Source organism: Aphelocoma coerulescens, chromosome 2, assembly GCF_041296385.1.
Source record: "Aphelocoma coerulescens isolate FSJ_1873_10779 chromosome 2, UR_Acoe_1.0, whole genome shotgun sequence".
In the NCBI taxonomy this organism is placed as follows: Eukaryota; Metazoa; Chordata; class Aves; order Passeriformes; family Corvidae; genus Aphelocoma; species Aphelocoma coerulescens.
Window position 1 is genome coordinate 15401491 of NC_091015.1, and position 21053 is coordinate 15422543.

Here is a 21053-nt window from a genome sequence, read left to right on the forward strand (position 1 = left end):
GTGCAGCAGTGCTAGAACCAGCCCATGGCACATGGCAGGGGGTCTGCCTTTTTATCCCACCCTGGAAAGAAACTCTGAGCTTAACATGGGGGTGCTTAGACTCCATACTGGGCAGGACATACCCAGGAAAAGAGGATGTGTGGGGTTCACTGGTGGACATACAGGGCAGGGATGCCCTCCTCAAGCTGTTCAGCATATTCAGAGCTACTGTATAAGAAGGGTTTCTTGCATAATCCATTTTGTTCCAACTCTACAGACATTTTTAAAGGGCCTTGGCTATGTAGTTAGGGATGCAGGTATGCTAAGCCTGGGATGGTCCATTTTCCTGTCCCCAGAGTTGGAAGCCCAGCAGCAGTGGGGCCTTGCCCACTGACTGACAGAGACAAGTAAGAAGTTGGATTATTTAGCTGCATTTCCCACCAAGAGGAGGCTTGTGAGGTTGTGTTGTCAGTCCATCTGCACAAGGCAGTGTGTGGCTCTGCTATAGCTGGAGGTGTTCCCAGGCCATGAAGTCCCCGTGGGTTTGGGACACGCGACGAGCTGGCTCTGTCCCAGCACCAGCTGCCCTTTGCCCAGGCAAGCGCTGGCTCCTGGCAGGGCAGGGGGTGCCCAAGGCAGTGGCTGAGGCAGCACCAAGGGCCAGACTCTGCAAGAAACCAATCTGACAGGCTCCCACGAGCCACTCCATCACTGTTTGTCCCTCTTCATCCCCAGCTGTTTATTAACTCCAGCTCAGCTGACCTGACATTCAGGTAAGCCAAATCTGATTTTCCAGCTGAGGGAGCCCTCAGATCTTTACCATTTCCAAACAGATTTCATCAAGGAAAGCAGCATGCCCAGCTGCCAGCTAGAGGAAACTCAGACCTTTGCAAAGCTCTGGCTGAGAAACAAGGAGGAGAAGGAGCACAGGAGCAGCACTGGACACAGCACGTGGCTGAGGGTCTGACCCGGGATGTCCCATCAGGGCCTGTGGGTGGCCCAGGGTGCAGCTCCTCCTCTCCACGGCAGGCGCTGAGGGCTGTTCACCCCTCTCCAAAATGCAGACTGCATCAGAGTGGTGTTGGTGTTGAGGTCCTGGGGCCACTCTGGTGAACTGGTTCAGTAAGGCAGGAAAGGCAGGAGTGGCCCAGTCTTTGGAGGTACAAGAGAGACGGACAAACAAGGTGAAGAAACTCCTAAAATATAAAGAACACCCTTCTATATTTTTTTAATTTTTATGTACCTGGTACTAAAGATAGACAAATGAAACTCAAGTTTCTTAAGGTACTTTTTTAAAAAAAACTGTAGACCTAATTTACAGCTGTGTTTTTAAAATACACCGCAAAACACTTGTTAAAAGCAACATTTGTGTGCAAGAGGTGACTTTAAAAAAAAACAGTGACAAAATTCTAGTTTTGGGAAGAACATTTTTAATAACAAAATCTGAGTAGCTCCGCTCTCCACTGCAGATGATTTCAGACCTGCCCAAAGCATGTGCATGTGGAGCTGTGATTTGCCATTCTTTAGGATGTCTTTGTTGTTGGCCTTGAAGCTGCAGGAGATTTGCCTTGTTTCCACAGAAAAAGTGAGTACAGAGTGGGCTGCCATTGTCCAAGAAGTGTGAGTCTTACTGTGGAGACACACAAACCCACAGCACAGAAATTTAAAGCTAAATTAAATGGAGCAAATTCTGCAGGGCTGTTAATGTAATCTGATATTCAGCCCTGATAGTCCATTTGTATTCATGGTCTTTTTACTTGCTAGACCTCTCTAGCAATCTTTAATTTAAAAAAAATTCCTTTCCTTCTTGAGATCTCAGATGAATGGGGTAAAAATGTCATTTGCGTGATAATTAAGGTCTCCTTCAAGCAAAGGGTAGGATCTGGATAAATAAGCTACAACTTGGCAAGAGTGGGAATATCCATCAAAAGTTTGTCCTCTTTATTCCAGAGTCCAGGTGACCACAGTGTTAATTTTGTAGAAGCCAGGAGAGCAATGGCCAAGTGAAGATGCCCCACCTTGCTCTTCTTGTCTTCACTCTGCTGAAGTCTGTAAAAGGGGTTGGTGGTACCAGATCTCAGCATCTTTGTAATGGATTTCTATTTTTCAGTCTCAGGGCTTAGTTGTTTTTGGAATTTGAACACTTTTCATTCCATTGTAGCACAGTTGTGATGTCCCATGGCGTGCTGCAACATTTACAAAAATCAACAACAGTCCAAGTCCTTTGTTGGCTCAGAGCACTCTTGGTTATTTCCGAGGGCCATGGGAGAAGCAGGGGCCACAGCCTTCCCCTGCAACACATCCTTGAGGAGGATGTAATTACTGAATTGGGTTTTCTGCTGGGCGTGCTCTGACTGACAGCCAGAGCCAACCCAACCTATGACAACTTCATAATAGTGGAAGCTTATCTGCCAGAGTGCCAATAAAAATAAATCACCTACTTGCCTTATGCTCCGTGTGGATGAAAACAGAATCATCAATGGTCTTGTGTACTTCTACACTAACTCAACGCCCACAGCATTCCTTTTTTAAAATCAAATTACAGGGTTTTGAGAAAGCTACTATGTATTGGAGTACGGAGAGCCAAGGTTCAGTGTGTATGAATTATGAGGTTACAATACATTCATTGTTTGTTTAAATACTGTTTTTTTCAAATTAGGTTTGCATGTATGAGTGTAATGTTCTCATTGACTACAGCAATGCACAATAGACCACCCACAGTTTGGGAGGGTGCCATGAGTTTGTCCCTCTGTGGGCAGACACCACTTAGTTTTTCATCCCCATTCTGTCAAAGTATCTTCAGCCTGGCCTTACTTGTTCCTTCTAGATGGAAACATATGTGGATCACGTAATTTTCTGTAGTGACCTCATATACAGTTAAAAGATGATTTTAAACTGAAAGCCTGTAGAGTTGAGACCTGTACCACTGATCCAAAATTCAGCATTTCCCACTCATTCAGTGTGGGAGTAAATCAAAATTTATTCCTCTGAAGTCAGAGATTTACATAACTTTAAAGCAGGGATGAGTGAACATACCTCATATGTGAAGGGGGAGCCACATAGCAGGTTAATTTTTGTCATCATCCCTATAACCAGTCCTCCTACATTCATAAAGAAGTATGTGAGCAGGCAGCCAAATACAATGCAGTGTATGGAGGAATAGCTTCCTCTCATGTTGCATTGAGATAAAATTACATAACTCAAAGCCACCAAGGGCACAACCCCTGGCTGTATTTCCATCTGGAACATATGTCCCTGCCCCTTCCCCCAGCACTTGTAGGGGAGATGCTTGGATAGGTTGTTATTTATGTCAGCACAAACTGGTGGTACCAGGCACATCTCTGTGGTGGTGGAGGAAAGTATTAGCTCCAGCATCATTGTGGAGCATATGTATGTGATGAGATAATAGACATCTGGCAGTGAGTGGCTACTGGAGCTCTGTAAATCCCTTGGCTTGTAGTTTTGTGCAGAAAAGCTGCCTCCAGCACAGTATATGGCTGTATAGGCTTATTATAAAGATTTAATTAAATCTTAAATTAAATTAAAATCTTAAATTAAATATTGTGTTGGTCCTTACAAAGCACTGAGCTGTGTAATGCTGCTTTCGGATCCCCAGCTTAGCTCTTGTGCCCAGATGCCCCCAAGGACAATGTTGACTGAAGAGGGAGACAGGGAACCCCCAGGTGTCTCAGGACTTGCTTGTAAATCACCAGGGTTTGCTTTGCTGCTTCACATCCCAGGATTTTAGCTGGGCCAAGCAGCTCAGCATCTGCCCTTGGGCTGTGTGTATCCCACCTGAGACTCTGCATGTGATGTGTGCTGCCTGCACGAGTCTTCCCCCAGGAGAGGCCACAGCCACAGCCCAGACACCCCCCACCGTAGCCCCGTCACACATCGCTGCCAGCACCTCTCTGTCCAGGACGTGCACCACGTTTTGGGCCTGTACAGATGTGAATGCCACACTTCTCACTTCTGGGACAGGAGAGATGAGTGTTCAGGTCCCTTCTCCAGGTGCAGGCTGTGCACTGCATCCAGCTGCTGTTTAGGATAAGCACCCTAAACCCCTGTGTTATTAACTCAAGGTTAACATATAGTTATTCTTACTCCGAAACATGAGATTACAAACACCATTAATATTCACCACCACTGAGAACCCTGAGAGAGGCAAACCCGCTGTGGAACATACAGCACATTCAATTCTGTGATGGGTCATTGCCAGCACAAAATCCCTTGGGATAGGTGCCGGACAAAATTCAACTCTGTCTTGCACTGCCCTACAGCTAAACTGACTTCAGTTTGCATCCCCATGGCTTTATGTAGTAAATTGGTTGGATATTTGATCTCCAGTACCAAGAATTTGAATGAAGTGTCTGATTCCAGTGCATGATATTCTGCAAATATCTATTTGAATAGCCAGGTCTGAGTAAAAGAAAAGAAATCAAACAGAGGGATATGGAAAAATCTTTTTATGCCTATAAAAGGATCACTTCAAAACCACAGGATTTTGTATAGGAACCTTTTTCCTTAAATAGTAGAAACAGTCACTGGGTGCATTCCATCAGTGTAAAAAATGGGGGTTAGATGAGAGCTGCTGTGTGCAGCAGCAGTTTCCTCTCCTTCCATCTCTTCCTTTCCTCCCCCCACCACACACGTACCTTGTCTTAGCCCCAGAAACTGTGTTTGTAAAAATCATGAGGACAGTATAATTACTATATATATATATATATATATATTTATACACATAGATATAATCAAACCCATACACATATATAAATATGTACATGCTGTGTAGTTAAAGAGGAATTGCATGGTGGGATTTTTCTGCATTCTTCAGGAAACACCTTTCCCACAAAGATGAACAAAACTTGGCTATGAATTTTGCTGGGTATCTAAAGCACCAGGTCAGGCTCCTCCTGCAGGCTCACACCTGCAGCCTTCTCCTGCCACCACCAGCCAGAGCAAGGACAATAAAACCCAGAGCTCTTTGGCTATGGGCCAAATCCAGCCCAGCAAAACCCCGCTGACATCATGGGGATTAGAGGGGTGGCTAATCAGGACAGCAGGATTTGTGTCATTTTTTCACTTAGGATGCAATGCTGAGTCCCCCAGTGGTCAGTGGGGGTGGTCTGGGGCTGTGAAGGCACCTGGTCTCCCCGGGGGTGAGCAGCTGTGGGGGCGGCACTGGGTTTTGGGGTATCCTGTGTGTGATGCTGTGGGAAGGAGCAGGAATGTAAGAATGGCTCTTGGAACCACTTGCCACTTGGAACAAGGGTCCTTTCCCCACCCTTTCCAGCTTGGGAGTCCCAGGCCAGCAGAGGACAGTAGGGGAGAGAAGATTTCTGTGACTCTGGGGTTCATTGTCCCCTTTGAGCAGGTTTGTCTCAGGGTGGCTTGGGGAAAGGAGTCAAAATATTTCCACCTCCAAACTGGAGACAGACTCAGTCAAGACTCAAAGCTTTTTGGAGGGATTTTTGAAAAACCAGGGTGGTGTCTTCAGTACTTTATAAGAAGAGTCTTGTGTCCAAATTAATGTGATGAAAATTTCATGCAAAGCGTCCCCAGGGGCTCAGGCTGGCTCCAGTCCATCCTTCCATCCCATGCCTAGGTGAACCCTTACAGATGTCTGGATAATCTGTTCTGAAAAACCTTTAATAACAGAACCTCCACAGTCTCCTGAGACAAAGTATTTCAGTATTTTACTACACTCACTATTAGAAACATTCCTTAAATCTGTATTAAATCTCTCTTAACTCTGTCCCAGCCAGAGCCAGTACACACCCTCACTGAAATTTTAGCATATGGCTGATGTCTGCAGCAGGGACAGAGAGAAGTTTATTCATTTTCTTTTTGCTCAACCGCTCATGTGCTTGAAAGCAATTTTTTTTGTCTCTTTAGATTTCTGTTCTTCAATCAAACCCAGTTTCTTTAGCCTACCTTCCTGCACATACCTGTATACACCTTTCTTGAGGAATACCACCTCCTTCCATAAGAGAAATCTTTAGGTGAAATCTCACACTATCAAGGGGAGCTGAACTGAAGGAAGGGGGGTGTCTTACACGCTGTATTTCTGTCTGTGTAGTTTACGGTGATGTTTGGGGTTTTGTTTGCTACAGTATGACATTATAGGTCACTATAGGCAGCCCATGACCCATCACAACCTGCAGGTCCTTGGGGCTGAGCAGCAGCCCACACAGTCAGTGCCAGCCTGGCTCAGGGACACTGGGGAAAGCTGTGCAGTCATCCCTCCCAAACTGCATCTTTGGGGCTTTTAATCCCTATCTCCAATTTGTCATTCCTGCAACCTACAGTCAGCACAACTCCTGCCATAGCTGGAACGAGCACATTGCTAATTTTCACATTGCCTAAGCTGTCACTGAAAATGTTGGTTAGTTCTGCTGTTCGTTCTGGGATGAAGGGAGCCCCCCACAGTCCCATTCTAGGCACTCCCTTTGTCAGCAGGGAAGTACTGACACCTTTCACACACAACTTTTTTGTAGCTTCACCCTTCCCACAACAGTTTCACTCAAAATTCTCATTTCTGCTCATTTCTGCTGCTTGCCTGTGAAAGGGCTGACACTGTCGTGGTTGCTAGAAACCAGGAGGGAAGTGTGCTGTGGTGAGAGTGCACACACTTACTCCTGCTCCGTGTACTGATCTAGAAAACACCTCCTGAACATTTTTTAATGTGACCTGGCAGCAGACCAGGGTAAATGGCATGTTCTTTTTCCAGTGCTTTGGCCCAAAGTGTGTTTCAGAGACTTAAAAGAATAGTCAGTCAATTAAATGTGATAAACGAGGCCATTTGTCACCAGCATTTTCACTTTTCTTTAAAGTATAAAACGAGATAATGAGCAGGGCTTGAAGAAATCCTTTGTGGTGTTGGAAGCCAAGGTCACATGATATACAGAACGGATTTTCTGCCTCTCCCATCATGAGAATGTGATCTGACAATACTCCTCCTCATGACACAGAAATCACAGACAACGTTAAGAGAGAGGGGGAAAAATCACTAATGGTTGAAAAAACAGTGACATGTTGCAATGAAGATAGGGAAAGAAATGCACTTAGTTAAGGGCAAATCCACCCCCACTGCAAACTTCCTGGTGTAGGTGCTGGGCAATAGGAACACTCGCACAGAGACAGCTGCATAGCACCTTCATCTTACAACAAAGTTTGAGCAGCAGGGTATGTACCAACACATCACCTGCTCAGAAGCAGCAGAGCACCTATCCAGGGCTGGCAGAGTTTGGTGGAAAAGATGGATCACCCATTGCCCCAGTACAAAGGAAGGGACACAGCTGTGGTGGGCTATGGGAGCTGTGGGATCCTGCACAGTGGGAGTCTGAGGGCTTTGGGGCTCCAGGTGGTGGGAGAATATTCCTCCTGTAATGTCCACAGGTTCATCCAGCACACTGGGACACCCCATTCAGTGACAACCACATAAGCAATGTCACACAGGTATCTATGGCATACAGCCCACAAGAGTGGTGGCTCTTAGGTGCAGGTTAGTATTCACGGCTGGAGGCTAGAGCTGGATATGGATCCAGAGCTGGAGTGTCTCCAGCTCTCTTTTGAAAAATAACACCTTTCTTTCTGGCAGGTTACCAGGATGTGTTTCCTTCTGCATGCTGCTCTTTTCTATCATGTGTGTCTAGGAATTAGGAAACATTTACTTCATCGTGTGAAACCTCTCTGCACCTGTGGGACATGAACATATTGACTGTATTGACAGCATTTCACACTACCCTGTTTGCCACCAGGTCAGTGTTACCTCTGTACGCTTTTCCCATCTCCTCTCCACATGCACCCACTTGTGTAAGAAATTACTTTTTTTTTTTTTTTAACTTGTTTTCTCTATCAATCATCAGTTTATACTGAGTATATTGAGGCAGAAGGGCCAGTAAGTATGGTTGTGCACAAACAGGAATGGATATTTAGGAGCTGAGAACCACTGACAGTTGGTCTCTACACCCAATGTTTTATTTATGTCTGCACTGTGCTGTCTTGGCAGCATTTGATTTAGTCCTGGGATGAAACCCCTGCCTTTTTGCAAACATGGACAGCCTCACACATGCCTCTGACATTAAATGATACACACAGTGCAAGGAAACATATATTTTAAGAAAACTGCCCAGATGCACCAGTAATGGGAGGTGTTGAAGTATCTCAAAAGACTAAGAATTAAAATCTTATGAAAGAAAACACAGGCCAGGAGGGGCCAGTCAGGTACCAAACAAGTAAATGCCAAACATGCAGTTGAGCCACTGATTCAGCACAAGGTTACCCTCAAGTCCATGTGTTTTCATCTGACAATGGACTTTGTGCCTGGCCTTTGGCAGGGGGTTGTGTGGAGGAGTGCCCTCCTCAGCACCCCAGTGACCCAACAGCAGCAGCCTACAGCCACCTTCAGCCAGGTGAAGGTTTCCAGCATCGTAGTGGCTGCCACAGCTGGGTTCAAAGATCTTTGGGGGTCCCTTCCAACTCAGGATATCCTATGAGTCTATGATTCACATTAGCGAGGTCTGTGCCGGAGGGGATTTTTCAGATGAGGTTTCAAGCACCATGACAATATCCTATGCTGTATTAAACTCTGGTAAGAGCAGTTTGTCTGTCCCTACCCCCACTGGAAGCAGGCTCAGCCCCAGCTCATGAGTTGCCCTGGCTGTAGCTTGCTGAAAGGGTGGGATAATCCTGCCGAAGCCCTTGGTGAGCTGCCCATTTCCTCTCCTTCTGACTCGCTTGCTTCCAAAACAAATTCCTGTTGCAAAAACTCAGGTCCTTTCAACTCCACATTCCTGCATGTAACACAGCCCCTTTGAAAAGGAGGTGAACTGGTACAACTCAGTGAACTTGAAAGGAAAAAGATCCCAAATAATTGTTGGAAATGATTGGAAACAAATATCTCATAAACCAACATGTTTCTGATTGTTTCTGAAACAGATAGCCAGGGTCTGTTTTCATAAGCATGGAGACTTACCACAGGCAGGCAATGGAAGTGTGGGAGTCAATGCCAACACCATTCCCCTTCTCATGGCCAAAGCTCTGGGGATGGCTGTCTGCAAGAAGAGGTGGTTGTGTGAAGGTGCTGCCACCATCCCTTCCACCAACAGTGAGAGAAACCCACCCCTGCAGTCTCTAGCTATGGCCCAAGGAATGAACCCTCAACCCCTTCTGCAGCAGAGACTTTCTGGCATCCACTTCATTTGTTTGGGTTTAAAGAGGACCACATGGAGAAGGAGGGGGAGGGTCTGACTCCCACAAGTTCAAATTTACAGCTTCAGGAAGATAGTTTCTTTGCAAACTTTTTCCACAGTTTACTTCTTCCTGTTATCTCTACAGAAGGTTGAGCATCTTTAAAACTGCATAAGCTTCCCTTAGGGAGGCTTGTTTTCAGATCTCTTCTCAGCCCCATTTCAAGCAGGGATATCAAAGGCAAGGCAAATATGGTCCCCTGTTAACTTGGATCCACTTGGAGCTGGTCTAGGCAGTTCCAGCTTCCCATGATGTTCACAATCTTTCGAAATATTTACTTATCTGACCAACAAGAGAGTTATTAAATAAGTTATGATGTCTGCAGTTTTGTGTAAACAATTTATAGTGCCGTGATTGATGCTGGATGCTGTTTGGAGAGAGGCAAGACGGATTGTATATACTGGGCTTCAGTTTAGAGAATTCAGGCCCAGGACTGGGCAGTATTCTACCTAATAAATAACAATAGTTAAACATTGGACTCACACTGCTTCGGTGCTCACAAAGCCATACAAACAGGGCTGAATTAAACCAAGGCCGCTTTGAGCAGACTTTGGCCATGCAAACATCTGAGACCTTTGCAGGGTGCCTAGTACAGTGGTCACAGTGCCTAGTTCTACTTTTGCCCCATGCCTAGGTTGTCCACAACCCTCCAGCACTCTCTGGGCAGAAGGAAGCAGCTGGTTTTGTACGTAGGACAGCCAGAACAGATGCAGAGCATCACACTTCAAGCTGCTTCTCCAAATATAGGAGGGTGAAAGTTGGGAAGTGAGTATCACCGTGTTCAGGAGGCAGCTCCAGTCCTTGCAAGAGTACAGTGAAATAAATGGGCTTGCTTCTTTTGGCACAGCTTCAGGTCATGCTACATGGCTGGTTTCCTCCGTCTTGCATTTTTCAGGGCATTACATCAGGTTCCCAGGGGCTTCCAGCTTCCTGCTGCAGTGCTTTGGGTCACATTGCCAAAGTCCCTTTTCTGGGTGAATACTTTTCATTACAGGTGTGTATGACCATGAGAAAACTGGTGAAAGTGGAGCAATGCAGGAGTGTGATTGCTGTGAGTTAGGGGTGTGTGCAGCCCAGCTGGTGAGACGTGGCTACAGGCAAGCACAAGCCCTCATGAGACACCAAAGCAGAAAAGAGAGGGCATGGGCTAATGTCAAACTGAGAGGAAGTCAGAGGCTTTCATTCAGTTCAAACTGGAAACAAGTTGTTTCAGTTCTGAACCATCAAAATGTTTCATTTCTGGAATTAAGCATCTGGGATGTGTCTGAAACAACAGTTTCAGGACCATGCAGTTCCCTAAAATTTTCTGTAATTTGACTTTCTGGCCTGATTGTGGATAAAGTTATGACTGTCAGAAGATCCCCTGAAGTGGAACTGCCAGGCCCAGTGGCTATGTAAGAGCTACCACTGAAAGGCAAAAGTTTGGAAGGAGAAGAAGAAAAATCCCTTTCTAGCTACCAAGCAGATGTTCAGATTGACTGGTACAGGCAAAAAATTTTAAAAACCCCTTTATTCTGGAAATCCTATTTCAGACACATTCACTGTCAAAGGTTGACTCCAGGTGCTCTGAGTAAATAATGGCAGGAAATTAAAAGGAGGGAATTAACCCTAAAACTGACACAAGATGTCTGGGTGGATGAGAGCTGGATAAAGGCTCTATGTACCCATGCAGAGAAAAATGTGCTTCCTCTGAACAGAGAAAAGTAATGAAGTATTGATTTGAAATTATTGAACTGTGATACTTCATCCATGTTGCTGACCATGGCCTTGGCTAATGGAGAGAAAAGTACAAGGAGGTCTTTCCCATTCAGCCTGGAAAAAGGAAAAAGATGTCTGAGGCACATGTTCCCCATACTGCATTCACCATGGGAGGAAAGTAATGCTCAGTGCCCTCCTGATGTTCAAAACTCTTTTTGTAATCATCTTTAGCTGAGAAAAGGCTGATTGATCTCCCAGCTTCACCGCTAGTGTTCGCTCTAAAAAGACTGTGCCTTTTCATTTACTCTGTTGAAATCTGCACTCAGAACAAAAAGGATCTCAAGCAAAATGCAGCCTGCCTCTTCCTCCCAAGGGACCATCCGAAGACACACTGCACTTAGCAAAACAAGTGAAGGTTTTGGGGGGACCTAAGGGACAGCAGGCTGATGGCACCACTCTTGGTCTCCTTGGAGATATGTCTTGATGTAATTAACGACAAAGAACTGGGGCGGGAATAAAAATGATTCAGAGAAGCTTTGGTATTTCTCCCCAGTTCAGCTCTATGATTAAACCCACACAGAGCCTTGAATTAAGACATGAGCCTCAATTATAGCTAAGGAGCAGCATAATGAATTATCTTCTTCGCACTTTCTTTAGATGGTGAGTAATTCAATTTCCACCCAAATCCATGTTGACTATGAAGATTTAGCCAATAACTGATTCATCAGGATGCTGGAAGAATGTGGAATTAGAAATGCAGAAGAAGGGCTGTAGCTCTCTCCACTAATTTATTGCTGATCTAGTGTAAACTTTTTAACAGATAACATTAATACTACCAACATTTCTGTGTAAGTCCACCTTTAACTAAAATTAAATACAAAAAAATGGCCTGCTATATGAAGAGTTTAAATCCTCCCTTTTATATACAATATAAAAATATTTTTATTTGGGGTGGGGAATCCTTCTTAGATTTGCAGACTCCAGCCAAATAGTACAGATTATGTTGTGTGTTTTATGTATTTTTAGGATCTTTTGCTCAGAAAATTCCCAGAACGCCAGGTTATGAAGTCATGATTTAAACACTATTTAAAAATATCAGCAGCCTTAGCTTCCTCCTGCCCCCCAGCAGTTGTGAGCTGCAGAGGATTGGCATTACTGTATTTCCAGCCTCAGCTGTGGTGTGTGGGTACCAGTAGGAAGAGACAGCTCTCAGAGCAGTTTTCCTGCATCCGGGGAAGGAGCCTATGTCTGGAAGTTACAGGATTTTTGAGTTATTGGGGAAAAAACACTATGTCTTCTGAAACTCTGCCCTGCGACTCTGGAACAATTTGAGGGCCGGGTCCATAAGTCCTGTGGAGCAGGGGCTGGCTTTCAGAGCTACAGGATCTTCAGCCCTGGCAGAAGGAGGTGCTGGCCCACAGCACTGTGCTCAGGCAGAAAACCAGTTTAATTCAATTTTTAAAATAGTGTTTGGAGTCAATTTTGTACAGCAATTTATAAAGAGCTCAAGGGATGTTATGGTTTAAATAAATATTTAAGGGAGATCCCTCTCGATTTAAACACAGTGAAGTGTAGCATGTGAAAAGCAGCAGCATTTGATTACACATATGCAGGAGGCCAAAACAATCCATTATGAGCAAAGGCGTTGGAGGTGGATAACATAATTTTATTTGATTCTGTTTTCCCAAGGTAAGTTATTGACAAGGCAATTCCTGCCTCGTGCCAATGTGCAGCAGGGGTGCAAACCCTGGCAGTCCTAGCCAGTGCATGCACAGTGCAAGAAAGCCACTCTGCAAGTGCCATTGACAGTTTGCCTGATGGCAGGGTAGGGTTTAAGTCCACAGGTCGCTGCTACCCAACATGCAGCAGCAGGACCGTGTGCCGGAGGAGAAGGGGAAAAGGTGGCTATGGCTGGTTGTGCACAACCCATCCCATGTGCTGGCCAGTCTCTGATGGACACACAATTGATGGCAGAAGGCTGCACATGGCAACGTGGGTTTGCTTTACAACCCTTCTTGATTTGTTGAGGGTCAGGGATGGTGACTTGGGTGAGAGTTTATTGTGCACAGTGGCAACAGAGCTGGAGCCACCTTCTGCAGTGGGATACAAGGAGCTGCTGTTCTTCCCTCCAGGAAGACAATGCCAAGGGCATGAACATCCATCTGGTAGTAGCAGAAAAGAAGAGAAAACAAGAAAAGTTCACTGCTGAGGGGCAGGACATCTAAATAAAAATGAAAATGTACTAAAAGGCCGTAAGCAGTTAAAAGTGCTCAGTGAGTTTGAGGTTGGTAGGACCCTTTGTGTGTTGTAAGTCTCATGCATAGACTTGGATTATGGGATTCACAAGGGTGTTATAAATGAATTGATACAAAAAGGACTTGAGGAATACAACACTTGTCTGACTGTCAGAAACCTGAGCTTATGTCTGGGTAGGGGTTTCCCAAATTCACCAGTGCAAAAGGCTGAAATGCTCATCTTCCTCACCCTGTGCTGGCCTCCTTCTTTTGAAAAAGGTAAGGCCATTTTGCCTTATCAGAAACGAGTATTTCTTTCCTGATATGACTGTGTATTCACTCCCCTTCTGCATCTGAGTTTCAAGACAATAGAGCACAAAATAAGTCACTTTTCGAAAGTGTCCCTGGAATTGGAGGATTCTGTAAAGGTCACGCAGCCCAAGTGACACGTGTTTCATGGATGCATCTGAAGATGTGGCAGATCCCCTGTATTAAGCAGGACCTGATTTATGTAGGAGAACACTGTTTGGATTACCAAGATGGTCACTACAAGAGTACTTAGACAGGCCTATGCCTTGATAGGAGACAAAATCTGTACACCCATTCATAAGCAAAATTTTTTGATGTTTCACCCTAATCCACATCACTGGACAGCAGAATAACATGAAGACATATTTATATTTGAAGTGCAGTTGTAGGAAAGTAGCAACCTTCTCTCAGGTCTGGGATCAATTTGATTCTCTCAATCCATGGGATTTGGAGACCTCAATCTTACTGTACAATTACATTCAGAAACCCAAGATTCCAGCATGGATCAGGACAGAAGACCTGGCCCACACAAGCCATGGAAACATGGGGGTCTGCAAAGTAGGTAAAAACTGATAATTTGGAAAAAAAGAGCATTAATTTCTGAGACAAAACAATTCATGATTCATGACTAATTGGAAACAAATGAGTAATAGTATTACACAAAAGCCCCATTTTGTTCATTGAGGAACCACAGAATTAATTGCATGTACTTTAGTTTCCAGCAGAGGCAAAGTCCCAAGGCACAGTGTGGTGATTGTTGAACTAGTCATGTTGTACATACTGGTTTAATTCAGACCAACACTGTAGGAAGAGCATGGAATTCTCTGAGTGAAGTCTGAGCCTCAAGTAGGTCAAACAATTCATCAAGCAGTGAACGTTTTGGGTTAGCACTCATGAGGTGATCTGACTCTTTCCCTGGGCTGTGAGCAGTGCAAGGAGCTGGCTGGGCCAGCTGGGGTGGCAGATGAGAAGGCAGCAGCTCTTTTAGATCTGTGCAAGAAACCTTAGGCAGAGACCTGACTGCTTCATTCATGATGCTGCTCCCTACGTGTAATCATCTCATCAAAGCTGTAACAGCAACATCCTCCTGGCTTTATTTATTTTGTGACAGCTTCCACAAGGACATCCCCATTAAGCATCTCTGGTCCTTGAACTGTCAGTCTCTACTCCACTCATCCATACTCACTCAGCATCAGACTTTAGCAATGTCCATAGGAGCAGAAGCCCATAAGTATCCACCACTCCTTTTCCTTTTCTGTTTCAGTTCTCCTGCAAATCCCTGCTTAAAGCTCCTCATTGTGACATCTTTGACTAAGGTGAGGCTGTTAGTGTTCATCAAGCACTGCCTGCAGCACTGGCCAACACTGTCTCACAGCTTCTTAGCACTCCTTCCTCTCTCTAGTAGCTGTCTGTAGGCAGCTCTGATCTTCTCACACTCTTCTCACAGCTCCTGTCCTTCTGGTTTTTGTTTCTCCAGTCTCACTGCAGAAACTGGGAGCTGAGCCCTGGTATGTGCATGGGGCTGCCAGGAGCAGGTGAAGATGATGAAGCTTCACTGCCTGTCTCTGTGGAAGGAGGGGCTGTCCAGGTTGCTCCATAGTCTATAGTCATAAAAGAAGTGAAGTAAGCCACCCTTCCCTGCCACTCCAGCAGGAGTGGGAACAAGCAGACTGCAGCTCCCTACCTTTCGATGTGGAAATCACGTCAAGTGGCACAATGAACACTGAGATTTCACCATCTGTCTCCAATGCTGCACGTGCATTGAGTACAAAAATAGGCTATAAAAATACTGTTACAACTGAAAAATCCATGAGGCAAGAGATGCCAGGATTAGGCCTCCTTTGTGCTATGTGTTCTGGTACAATTGTTAATTAGATGAACACAAACAGTATTTTGCCAGAGGTCTCAGCTTTATCCCACGGTACTGGATGGACTTTTTTCACTGGAGATGTTATAGAGAATTTTGGTTTTTTCCCTTAGAGTTCAGCATAGTCCTAGGCTTTATTTTCTTCCTGAGTTCTCCTCAAGAAAAATTACTGACTTTCCCAAAACTTGGAATTACAATGACACACCTCCCTAGTGCACCTGGGTTCTTCACAAGTGTCCCTGAGCTCTAGTACCTCTGTCAAGGGTGGTGGTTCTTTAGCCATTTGAATAAAATGGAAACAGAGACAGGCATGTAAGCAAGAGCTTGACTGCACCAGGCACCTGTTTATCAGGGCCTTGGTCACTCATCCCAGCTGTCCCCAGGAGCTGACCAACAGACATGGGGCTGTGCAGGAGTGCTCAGCATCAGGCACACTGGACATGCTCGAGGCAGAGCTCCCACCAACTCCCATCCCAGCAGCAGACATCAGGAGCAGGGTCTTACTGCACATGCAGACAGTGGGGCACCCCACAGCCACTGGCTGCAGACTGGGGAGAGCCTCAGCAAGACCTGGCACAGATGACCCTGCAGAGAGAGTGGGACTGAAGCCAATTCTGAGAGGTAGCCCTCACATTCCCAAAAAGGGACCAAGGGTAGGGTAGCTGAGGTTTCATGTCAGGGTCTGGCATGCCCAGACTCTCCCCATGGCTCACACCTTGACCCACACCTTCCTGACCTGCTCCCAAGCCCCCTGGCTCCTCACTTGTACCGTGTACTCCCCATCCCAATCCCATGCAACCCCCAGGCTTTAGCATCCGAGTACCAGACCATTGCTTAGCCCAGCATCCCCTGGGTCCCTGTCTGCCACCAGGCTGTGACAGGAAAGTATCAAAGTGTTGCTTCCTGCCTGCCTTTCCATTGGCCATCAACTCTGCCCTGAGCAGCATTACGTGAAGAGCCCATCTTCATGCTGCTCCTCGAGCTGGGATGACTCTTGGACTGCAGAGAGAGGACGGGGTTCCTATTGTGCTGTGGGGAAGAACAAGGATCTGCAGGAACTTGGTAGCACTGGATGTTTGCACAGGAGCATTGGGGTCAACACTGGGAGCTGCTGGGATGCCGGGCTGAGCTCACTCATGTGGGAAGGAATCTCAGGAGATTTTGACTGCTCAGCCTTAGCACGTCCCTAAGAAGTTGCTATTTTCTCCCTTCAAAGGCTATCACTAAGCCAAATTGGAGGAGATTTACAAAGTTAAAAAAAAAAAAAAATCACATTCTCAACAGAAAGCTGCCAAATTTCAGATCTCAACTCCAAAGCACAGAGGGATAAGAACAATCCAAAGACAGGATCACCAGGTTCCCCCCTCCTGTTTCTTCCTTTCTTTTTTTTCCAGTTGGACAACAATTCCTTTTTCCCTATGCTCATTCTTGGAATGAACAAAACTGGCTGGACAGTTTTGGCTGAAATTTTCCAGAAAAGAACTTAGCCCAAGGCAGACAATCAAGTTGGAAGAACTCAGTCTAAAGTATTCAAGTCTGACAAAGTTATAAGCAGCACCGAAGGCGGCCCTACAGCAGGACAGAGATGAGTAACCTTTATCACAGGAGCTGCACGCGATCCCACCTCTGACGCACTCTGTGTTATAATAGCTGATGATGCTGCTTCATTCAGGTGCATCTGATCACGATTCAGATATGTCACCAGGAAAAAAAGCCTTAACTCAGTCATCCCACTGAGCCTTCCCACACCCCTTCCTACTCGAACAGCTCTTTCCATCCAACAACTGATCACACAGAAAAACACAGCTCCCTCGCCTCCAATATTTGCGAGCTGTGTGTGTGAGCTTCGGCTTCTTGGATAGAGGCAGCTGATGCTAAAATGGGATTGCTCTCTGAACTAATGTATTTGAAATTAATAAAAGAAATAAAGCAACACACTCCTCTGGCATGTTCCCATGCATATTTTCCATTAAAGTTAATTTTTCCACAAGAACAAGTTGTGAGTTTGTGGGGGTTTTGCACTGAATCTTGATATGGAGCTTAGAATTCTTGGCACTGCTTAGGATGTTAAAATGACATCAGCTCCGCTTTCTATATTGGAATTTTATAGTTCCTGCCTGACCGCATTTCTTTGTTTTGCACATATTCTCTCTCCTCCGAGCTGCCTCTCTGCCGCGGTGTGCTCGGAGAATCGGGAAGAGCCGTGTGTTTGTATTCCTTATAGCCCCGCTTGTCCCTCCCTGTGCCGGGCACCCAAGTGATAAAGCCGCATTTCTCTCCCAGGACAAAGCAGCACTGTTGGCTCAAAGGAGAAGGGCACCTTTTCCAGTCGAAAGAGGACCTGGTGTGCTAAGCAGGGTCCTCCTCTTTCCTCTGGTCGAGCGGGAGTGGAGGGCATGCTGCCATGGGAGTGACACGGCTGTGGGACAGCAGGGACCAGGGCAGGACAGTGACTGCACACAGGACAATGTGAAACCATCAGGGAAGGGAAAAAGGAGTGGAAAGCAGAGGAAAGGGAAAGTGAGCATCTCTGTGTGGGAAACAAGGCTTTCTCCAGCACTGGAAAGGTAGCACCTGGAGCAGCATTTGTTCGTGCTACCCCGATGGAGGGGGGTGTAAGTGCCCCCACAACGCAACCACACTGTCCCATGCCTCAGGGCAGGGAGGGGCAGCATTTTTAAAATTAAGCAAAACTGTGAGTAACGGTGTTTCCATACTCCCCAGCAGTGCCACCCTCTGTGTCTGAACACCGTGGTGCAGGAGGACTGATGTGGTACTCGGGATCCCCTGTGAAAAACAGCACGGGGCTGGGAGAGTTAACAGACTCTGGCACTGGGAGTACAGTTCCACGGGCATTAGCACAGACATCACGCTTGTTTCCTGGATTTCAAATAAAATAAGGATTCAAGGAAAGATGATGCTTTTCTACATGCCCTGTGACTTGGAAAGCAGTAAGAGCAAATAAAGGCAGTTAATTATCTGGCACGCCGCATCCAAACATTCCTGAAAGCACGGTTCCGCCGTTACTGTGAGAGTCACGCTGGAGCAGCATTAGCATATACTCTGTAAACAGTCAGTGCCATCCTCCAACACAGCCTCAGCCTCCCAAATGGGGTTAGAGCAGCTGGACAAACCCAGGAGGGACTATACCTGACAGTTAGCAAAACGCCAGTTTTGCTTTAGTCTGGCTAGATCACAGTAGTACCTGGGTTTGCTATTTCCTACATGCTCAGCTTCTCTCATGTGTGATGGAGAACCACTGCTCCTTGCTTCTCTGTGCAAGATTTATCATTTCATCATTTTACTGTCGTGTGGAAATAGCCAGAAGACCAGATTAACATTTAAAGATTGTGAAGCCATTTGCCAAACACTTCTTGCTCTATAACAGCAACATTTTTACAATTGCGTTTGCAACAGCCGTTTTGCAATCATGTCTATAAGCTCCTTTACAAGCACATGCAACCTTATACAGAATGCAGAAAATCTTTACCTTGCTTGCCCAGAGGAGAGAGCCTGGCTTCCTCTCATGGATCAAAAGTAGGATGAAAAACAAACCCGAGAAAAACCCTGGAACAGACTCATCTGCTGAGAGTTGCTTAAATCCCAAGCCTGCTCCTGCTCGCAGCTCTAAGTTTGTGCTCTGAATAGAGGCTGTGTTATTTTAACCACAGGATTTCTAGTCATGGGGGAGGAGAGATGGATTAGGTACGTTTGCAATCTAATGCTTCACATTTACCTCAACTGAAATGAACTACTTTTAGCCTGATGTAAATAAATACAGCTAAGATATAGATTTCAAGAGCCCACTAACCAATTATGCTTAAACTAACATGCTAAATAACTGTGGAAAATTCCAGAGGAATAAGATAACATACTTTTGTGTTCTTTCCTAAATAAAAGGCATGTGTGGAATTTCATGCTAGATACTATGACAAGTGAGGGGGAGCAGATGAACTCTACAAGCTAACCTATGCAAGGTGCTGTACCTCATAAAACAGTATTCCTAACACCTGTTAGCATGGATTTCAGCAGGCAGCCCACAAATTTGCATTTTCGTGGCTTGTAAAAGATACAGATATGAGGGATTTGAATCTAATATTTCAAAAGAGCAAGTAAAGCTCTCTAAGTTAATAATGCATGATTTTAAAAGGTCACAGGGTCTGTAGTTCTGTGGGAGCACAGACATTAACCCACTGAACTAGTGCTACCTCCAACAGGGATGTAAGCTGGATATCCTCCTGCAGCTCATGGATTGCTACAGAGTGTTAAATGCAGGCAAAATATTGTGTCTAGGACAATTGTTTGTGGTTTTGTTGTTTAACCCAACTCAAACTCTGCCTTCCCTTCCTGATTTATGGTACTTTGATATTACATTTGATGCAGTTGCAAAGAACAACTATGGTCCAGGCTTCTATGGCCACTGCCCAGGCTTCCATGGTCACCTCACAGCTGATGGAAAAGAGATTTCCTCACTTTCTGAGATCTATGATTTGTAAATAAAACACATTCTTAAACTTTGGGATGAACTGAGAAAAAGAATTTGAATGCAGAGCACTAGAAGCTACTGGACAAATTGCAATTTGTCTTCGACAGCAGAGGCTTCAGGAACACAAGTTTAATTCCATTTTGGATAAAACCTGGATCTATAAATAACATTATCTTACACTTACATAACTCTCTTCATCCCAAAGCACTGCCGGGTGCTTTGCAGATGTAATCATCCTTTCTGAAAAATGCCTGGCCTGGAGGATGGGGGCCCGTGCTGTGCAGGAGGAAGGCAGCAGAGCATCCAGCAGCAGCATGGCTGGCTCCTGTCCCTCAGCAGGAGCAGGGGCATCACAGCCAGCACCCGGCTCGTGGGGGGCTGGCCGGGAGCGTGGGGACTCAGCTTGGTGGCTCACCCAGGCAGGGCTGCGAGAGCTCGCTCTGATGTACGGCTCTGGTGTCCTTAACAACCTGCAGCGGTTCAGAGCCTGTCACCCACTCCAGCCTGCAGCTTCCCCAGGTGGACTGGGGCATCTCCAGAGATGCCAGCCTGCTTCCCAGAGCTTAGACTGAGCTCTCTGAGCTTCCCCTGATGCATGGCTCACCCTGGCTCCCCTGAGCTTGGGGTTTTGTGGGGAAAATTGGTAACCTGTTGCGGTTTAGCCCCAACCAACAATTAAATACTAAGCAGCTACTCGCTCCCTTGCCCCAGCCTCCCCAGTGGGATGGGGAGAAGAATCAGTAAAGGGCAAAATCTGTGTGTTGGGGTAAGGCCAGTCTAATAATTGAAATAAATTTTTCTTTCAAAAAATAGTAATAATAGGAAAAATGCACAATACAATTGCTTACCACCTGCTGGGATTGACCCCTGCCAGCCAACTCTGTGCAGTTTATATACTGAGCATGACATCCTATGATATGAAACATCCCTTTGGTTAGTTCGGGTCAGCTGTCCCAGCTATGGCTCCTCCCAGCTTTTCGTGCAGGAGAAACTGAAAAGCCCTTGACTTAGTGCAAGCACTGCTCAGCAACTACTCTAACATCAGTGTGATATCAACATTATTCTCATACTAAATCCAAAAGACCGCACTGTATCCTCAATTAGGAAGAAAATTAACTCTATCCCAGCTGAAATCAGGACAGATCCCAAGCATCTGTGCCACAGGCAGAGATGTGTACCTGAGCTAGACACAAAATGTCCCCAAACCTCCCATCAGCTTACTTCTGGA

General features: G+C 45.7%; 1 protein-coding gene across 3 annotated transcripts in view; it reads right to left on the reverse strand.

The window, feature by feature from the left end:
- JCAD (junctional cadherin 5 associated) overlaps positions 1-19031 on the reverse strand; it is a 60547-nt gene extending 41516 nt beyond the window's left edge. The window contains exons 1-2 of one of the 3 annotated variants that reach the window (XM_069006557.1): positions 18830-19031; positions 8957-9035 (exon numbers count right to left, since the gene is read on the reverse strand). The gene's annotated coding sequence lies outside the window, so the exon portion shown is untranslated. The remainder of the gene's footprint in view (positions 1-8956; positions 9036-18829) is intronic. The other 2 variants (XM_069006558.1, XM_069006555.1) reach the window with 2 other exon arrangements.
- Between the last annotated feature and the right edge of the window lie 2022 nt (positions 19032-21053).